This window comes from Heterodontus francisci, chromosome 15 (assembly GCF_036365525.1).
Source record: "Heterodontus francisci isolate sHetFra1 chromosome 15, sHetFra1.hap1, whole genome shotgun sequence".
Lineage (NCBI taxonomy): Eukaryota > Metazoa > Chordata > Chondrichthyes > Heterodontiformes > Heterodontidae > Heterodontus > Heterodontus francisci.
Window position 1 is genome coordinate 95,354,346 of NC_090385.1, and position 8,207 is coordinate 95,362,552.

Sequence of the window (8,207 nt, forward strand, 5' to 3'; positions counted from 1 at the left end):
GAACTGTTCCTTCACTGTCACTGGGTCAAAATTCTGGAACTCCCTTCCTAACAGCACTGTGGGTGTACCTACCTCACATGGACTGCAGTGGTCACTATTACCTTCTCAAGAGTAATTAGGGATGGCTAATAAATGCTGGCCTTGCCAGTGATGCTTACATCACAAGAATAAAATAAACACTCTCTTTGGCCTTTTGTTATTTAATCTATCCTTCCCCACCACCCTATCACAGACCTTCCCCTCTGTTCTTTTTTCCTCCCTCCTCCTTTTCTCTTGCTCAAAACTTAATACATTTCAAAATTTTCCCAGTTCTGATGAAAGGCCACAGACTGGAAACGTTAAGCCTGTTTCTCTCTACGGATACTGCAGACCTGCTGAGCATTTTTTGTTTTATTTCAAGTACAAACATTCCCATGGCAGGTACGACACTGAATGGTTCTGGAGTACTGGGTCAGTTTGATAGTGATCATTCAGTTTCGAGTCCAGTTGTAGGAACTTTTGTAGATTCCCTTCTGACATTAATCATTCCTTTTTATCCATTGTGTACTGTGCATGTGGAGAAGCTGACACAGAGACACACACGGGGTACCAGACAAGAGTTGATCATTCTCTTTTGCATTACTTGTGTCCTCTCCACTGAGGCATTTTTAAGGCTGAAGAGCCCTTGACATCTCATCATACTTTCTGAGTATTATGATTAAATTTTCTCTTTACTCCTTAAATCAATAAGATTCTTAGATGCTGAATCCAAAATTTATATTTTATTAAGCAGCAATACAAAGAATAATACTGAACATATATTTAACAGACAGTGCTGACAACTGCAGCAGGGCATGGAATGGTTGTGGACTCAAAAACATTGCAGTTCCAAGTTGAGTAAACAGGTTGACTTCTCTCAAATCCAAGATGTAAACTGCCAGATTTTATACATTTCTCTCACTCCCTCCATGTGACAATCCACACATTTCTGCATTATGTTATACAACTTCATGTTAGGAGATTGTAATTGAACTTGTCCCTATTCAATCACTTCAGTTCATAAACTAGTTTCCTTACTCAACGATTTCTTTTTCCATTGGACTAACAGGAGTGGTGTAACTCTTTTACTTTATCATCTTGTCGATTGTTTTGCTTTTTTATGGATAATTGCTTTTCCACCAAGTGAAAACTTTAATTATTAATCTGTCTTTGATCCTGTATCAATATGTACCAGTTAATCTAATTCTACAGAAACCCCAACTAAAAATGATGTGTACCTAAATGTTTTCCTGTTCTAGGACTAACTGTTTTCCCTGCATCTAATTAATGATTACAGCTCTCTGAATCGTAGTAACCAGTACACTATGGCACACCTTGAATTAAGTTCAGTCATTTCTCAGGTGATCATGTTTACCTGAAACTGACTGTTGCTGTCAGATTATTTTCAGTTAAAAACTTCAGTTGTCTCTAGTGTGATGTCCTCAGGACTGGAGTGAGATTTAGCAGAGTTTGGTATAAGTTATAAGGCAAAGATAGAGAGACAAAGACTGCAGCAGCTGAACACAAAGGATTCTCCTTTACTCTGTCTTAGTTTCACTTTCCCTTTGCTGCATGTGTGTTCTACAGTAGCCTCTAGAGTACAGAATGCACAATACAATTGCAATTTCAAAACACTACAACTATTTCACAACTGAATCATACTTACCAACTTAACAAACAAAGACTAAATGCTAACAATACTACAATATAGAGAGAAATCAGTAGCAGTATAACACTAGAAAACTTCAGTAAATTCTGAATAATCCTTTCCCACTGGAGCCTACTCCACTTGCCAGTATTTCATGCTTCCCATTCTATTTATCTATCTTTAGTTTTTCTCACTCTATTCGTGTTCTATATAATTTTTTTATTTCTTTGATTCCATAGGGTCATAGAATTGTACAACACAAAAGGAGGCCATTTGGCCCAATGAGTCTGTGCCAACTCTTTTGAAGAGCAATCCACTTAGTCCCACTCCCCCGCACTTTCCCTATATCTCTGTAATTTTTTTTCTCCTGCAATTATTTTCCTTTTGAAGGCTACAATTGAATCTGTAACCACCACCCTATCAGACAGTGCATTCAAAATCCTAACCACTCATCATGTAAAAAAGGTTTTCCTCATGCCATCTTTGGTTCTTTTGCTAATCACCTTAACTCATCCCTCTGGTTATTGAGTCTTCAGCCATTGGAAACAGTTACTGTTTATTTACTCTCTCTAAACCCTTCATAATTTTAATCACCTCTATCAAATTTCCTCCTAGCCTTCTCTGCTCTATGAAGAACTGGACGGAAATCACACCTGCCAATTAGAAACATATTAATTTTGTCATATGGAACACTACTTAAGCCTTTTTTACTGGACATTGCACATAACTTGTTTAAAAAGGACACAGAGCTGACCAGCTGAAAACATGGTTGCACATTTGCATTCTGAGAGGCAGTTGAAAAGAGAGACAATGGAAGTGCTCACTGATTTAACTAACAAGATTGGTCTGGGTGGTCATGATAATCAACCTTCTTTGGCTGTGTAAGAGCCAGAACTCTACACCCCACTGAGTGTGACTGGAGAGTTTTATGAATCAACAACCCTCCCAGAAGATGCTGTCTCAAATAAAGAGATGGTCACTTGACTTACCTGCTGGCCAGACTAAGGACTGTTTGAATTGTGCCTCACAGAAAGGTAACAGACTGCAACTGAACTCAAAGAAGCACCTCTCTCTCTGTCTCTCTTTCCAGCAAAGTCCCAGGAAAGCCACGGTGGCAGCATAAGCCTCAAGACTACAGAAATTTAGAGGCGACCACCAAGATGACAATTCAAACCTCTCTTCGGCCTTCTGGTACCAGAGAAGTGAGTTTGAAATTGTGTACTGGGCCCCAGTGAGAACTCCAAGACCTCGACATCAACCAAGGACTTTAGATCAAAAATGACAGTAACAGAATTCCATTTATTACCAACCCTATTAGACCCACCCCCCCTAATTCTTCCTCCCCCTTTGTATCTATTTGTGTGTGTGTTTCTTTCGTTTGCATGCTAGTGTGGTTGTGCCATGTAGTTTAGTAATTTTAACCGAGTTAGTGTGATAAGGCTAATAAACTTACATCTTTCTTATTTAAACCTAAGAAAACCTGTCTGATTGGTTCATTTGCAGTTACAATTAGATGAAGCTAAAAACACTGTGTTTTAAAAGATAAACCCAGTTATGGCCAAACTAGGAAAGGGGCAAAAGGGAAGCCTGAGACCCCTTCCACACCTGGTCGTAACAAGAACAATTCCATCTTCTCTAGTCTATCCATGCAATTGTAATCCCACATCCCTGGAACGATTCTAGTAAATCTTTTCTGTACCCTCTCCAAAGTCTTTTCATCCCTTCTAAAGTGTGGAAGCCAGAATTGGACACAGTGAGGTGTGACTGAACTAATGTTTTATATAGATTTAGCATAATTTCCTGACTTTTGTACTTTACAGCTCTATTTATAAAGCCCAGGATCCAGGATCCTATATGGTTTATTGACTGCTTCCTTACTAAATACTACACTTCCAAGTATTGTGTCATCTGCAAATTTCAAAATTCTGCCCTCCACCCTCAATTACTAGTCATTAATGTATATAAAAAACAACAGTGATCCCAGTACTGAACCTTGGGGAACAGTCTAAAGTAGAATTTCTAAATTGGAAGACATCTAGCGTCAATGGGATGGCTGGGGATCTATCCAGGGTATAATGGACCCAAAGACTGACAGAAAAAACTGGAACAATGAGTGATCTTTAAGGAGGAGATGTTTCAGCTACAGGCTAGATATATTCCAACAAGGGTGAAGTGCAGGGGAACCAAAGCCAGGCCTCCTTGGATGATGAAGAGATAGAGAATATGATGAAATAAAAAAGAGGGTGTATGATGCGTGTCAGGTGAATTCTTCAAGCGAGAATCAGGCCAAATTCAATAAATTGAGAGGGGAAGTGAAGAGGAAAATAAGACATGTGAAGAGAGAATATGAGAATAAAGAATGGCAGTTAATAGAAAAGGGAATCCAAAAATCTTCGTAAATAGTATGTGGCTCATAAGAGGCAGGATGGGTCCGATTAGGGACAAAGAGGGTGATATATGCTAGAGATGCAGGAAAAGGCTAGACTATTTAATGAGTACTTTGTATCAGTTTTTACTGAGGAAGAGGATGCTGACGAAATATCAGTAGAAGCGGAGATGCTAGAGGTAATGGATGGAGTGAAAATTGATCGGCAGGAGGTACTGGAAAAGCTGGCTATGCTTAGAGTGGATAAGTCACCTGGTCCAGATGGCTTGCATCCCAGGTTGCTAAAAGAAGTTGGGGTGGAGATAATGGAAGGCCTTGCCATAATCTTCCAATCCTCCCTAAATATGGGGGAGGTGCCAGAGGATTGGAGAGTGGCAAATGTGACGCCCTTATTCAAGAAAGGATGTAAGGACCGTCTTAGAAACTGCAGGCCAGTCAATTTAAAATGAGTGTGGGTACATTTTTAGAAACAATAATCAGGGAAAAAAATCAACAGGCATTTGGAGAGGTTGGAATTAGTTAAGGAGAGCCAGCATGGATTTGTAAAAGGCAGATTGTGCTTGACAAATTTTATTGATTTTTTTGATGAAGTAACAGAGAAGGCTGATAAAGGAATGCAATGGATGCTGTTTATATGTACTTTAAGAAAGTGTTTGACAAAGTACCACAAAGTACCTCCTCCTAAAGTCCCCAGCATCACAGATGCCAGTCTTCAGCCAATTCGATTCACTCCACGTGATATCAAAAAACGACTGAAGACACTGGATACCGCAAAGGCTATGGGCCCTGACAACATTCCGGCAATAGTACTATAGACCTGTGCCCCAGAAGTTGCTGCACTTCTAGCCAAGTTGTTCCAGTACAGATACAACACTGGCATCTACCCGGCAATGTGAAAAATTGCCCAGGTATGTCCTGTACACAAAAAGTAGGACAAATCTAACCCGGCCAATTACCACCCCATCAGTCTATTCTCAATCATCAGTAAAGTGATGGAAGGCGTCATCAACAATGATATCAAATGGTACTTGCTTAGTACTAACCTGCTCAGTGATACTCAGTTTTGTTCTGCCAGGGCCACTCAGCTCCTGACCTCATTACAGCCTTGGTTCAAACATGGACAAAAGAGCTGAACTCAAGAGGTGAGGTGAGAGTGACTGCCCTTGACATCAAGGCAGCTTTTGTTCGAACATGGCATCAGGGAGCCCTAGCAAAACTGGAGTCAATGGGAATCAGGGGGTAAACTCTCTGCTGATTGGTGTCATTCCTAGAGCAAAGGAAGATGGTTGTGGTGGTTGGAGGTCAATCATCTCAGTCCCAGGACATCAAAAGTTCCTCAGGGTAGTGTCCTAGGCCCTTCTATCTTCAGTTGCTTCATCAATGACCTTCCTTCAATCATAAGGTCAGAAGGAAATGTTCGCTGTTGATTGTACAATGTTCAGCACCATTCGCAATTCCTCAGATATTGAAGCAGTCTGTGTAGAAATGAAGCAAGACCTGGACAATATCCAGGCTTGGGCTAATAAGTGGCAAGTAACATTCGCACAACACAAATGCCAGGCAATGACTATCTCCAACAGAAGAGAATGTAACCATCTCCCCCTCACATTCTGTGGCATTACCATCGCTAAATCCCCCATTATCAGCATCTTGGGGGCTACCATTGACCAGAAACTGAACTGGAGTAGCCATGTAAATACCATGGCTACAAGAGCAGGTCAGAGTCTAAGAATCCTGAGATGAGTAACTCACTTCCTGACTCCCCTAAGCCTGTCCACTATCTACAAGGCACAAGTCAGGAGTGTGCCTTGTCGAAAACTCTCCACTTGCCTGGATGGGTGCAGCTCCAATAACACTCAAGAAGCTCAACACTATCCAAAAGAAAGCAGCCCGCATGATTGGCACACCATCTACAAACATTCAGTCCCTCCACCACCGACGCACAGTGGCAGCTGTGTGCACCATCTTCAAGATGCACTGCAGCAACGCACCAAGGCTTCTTTGACAGCACCTTCCAAACCCATGACCTCTACTACCTGAAAGACAAGGGCAGCAGATGCATGGGAACTCCACCACCTGCAAGTTCCTCTCCAAGCCACACACCATCCTGACTTGGAACTATATCATCGTTCCTTCACTGTCACTGGGTCAAAATTCTGGAACTTCCTTCCTAGTAGCAGTGTGGGTGTACCTACTCCACATGGACTGCAGCGGTTCAAGAAGGCAGATCAGCTCAAGGGCAATAAATGCTGGCCTAGCCAGCAAAACCCACATCCCATGAACGAATAAAAGAAAAAGGCTGGCGAACAAAACTGAGGCTTATGTAATAGAAGGGCCAGTGTCAGCTTGGATAAAAAGTTGGCTTAAGGACAGAAAGCAGTGAGCTGGAGGATGGCAGACAGTGGTGGTTATATGTAAATGGCTTGGATTTGGAACAGTCAAACTCGGAAGGGTAGCAAACACTGACAATGATACAAATCGACTACAACAGGACGTGGAGAAGTTAGCAGAATGGGAAGACAATTGGCAGATGAAAATTTATATATATGGCAGTGCGAGGTGGTGCATTTTGGCAGAAGTGATAGGGAGAGGCAATATAGACTTAATGGCACAGTTCTAAAGAGTGTACAGGGACAGAGGGTCCTGGGGCTTCATGTGCTTCGATTTTTGAACATGGCAGGACAGATTGAGAGATCTTTTGCATCATAAATAGAGGTACTAAGTACAAAAACAGGGAAGTTATGCTGAACCTTTATAAAGCTCTGGTTAGGTAATAGCTAGAATATTACAGCCAGTTCTGGTCATCACACATCAGGAAGGATGTGTGGGTCCTTAAGAGGGTGCAGAGGAGATTTAGAGTCATAGGCCGGAATTTACAGTGGGTGGAGGGGGGAGCCGTCCACTGACTAAAAAGTTGGTGGTGAGCCCACTTCCGTCGGGCCTGGGTATACAGACTGGATTTTGTGGTTCCCAGGCCCTTAATTTGTCTTAGGTGGATTTCCACCTCTTTGAGGCAGGAGGTCCCGCCTAATGGAGCTGCTGGCCAATCAGCGGGCTGGCAGCTCTTAGTCCCAGCAGTGCCACCAGGAGTGGTGGCCAGTACTGGGACTACACCCAGCTGAAGAATGATGATGTTGGGGAACACTGGAAAACGGGTAAGTTTTTGGGGCCTCGCTGGGGACGATCAGTCGGGCCCTGGTGAAGCAAGGTGGGTCAGTTGCGGGGGGGTGTGGTTGGGCCTTGGGCGTGGTTGGGGCATCGGGGGCAGTTCTCTATCGGGCACAGGGTGCCCAATCAGGAGGCCTCCCCCCAAGTTGTCAGAAGGCAGCCTACTTTTATCTTTTCTGAGGCCTTGGCCGCCTACCTGCTAATTGTAAAATCCCCGTGGTGGTGGGTAGTGACCCTGAAGTGGCATTAATTGGCCACTTAAAAGCCTTGATTGGCTTGGGGCAGGCAGACCGTTTCCCGCCACTGCTGCCCCCCATAAATTGGCGGCAGAGGCGGGAGCGGGTCAGGAATAGCCCCCAGCCTCCCACACCATTTTGCACACGCTGCCCCCTATCACCAGCCCATTCTTGGGGGGAGGGTGGGGTGGGGGGCGTAAAATTCCAGCTGTAGAGTCAACAAAGTCATTTACAGCACAGAAGGAGGCCATTCAGCCCATCGAGTCCGTGCCGGCTCTCCACGGAACTCTGCTGTCAATCTCATTCCCCGGCTTGATCCCCATACCTTGCAGGTCTATTTCACTCAGGTGGCCATTCATCTTCCTCTTGAAGTCAGTGATCGTCACCGCTTTCACCACCCTTGTGGGCAGTGAGTTCCAGGTCATTACCACCCACTGTATCAAAAAGTGTTTTTTTTAATTCATTCATGGGATGTGGGCGTCGTTGGCCAGGCCAGCATTTATTGACCATCCCTAATTGCCCTTGAGAAGGTGGTGGTGAGCTGCCTTCTTGAACCGCTGCAGTCCATGTGGGGTAGGTACACCCACAGTGCTGTTAGGAAGGGAGTTCCAGGATTTTGACCCAACGACAGTGAAGGAACGGCGATATAGTTCCAAGTCAGGGTGGTGTGTGACTTGGAGGGGAACTTGCAGGTGGTGGTGTTCCCATGTTATTGCTGCCCTTGTCCTTCTAGTTGGTAGAGGTCACGGGT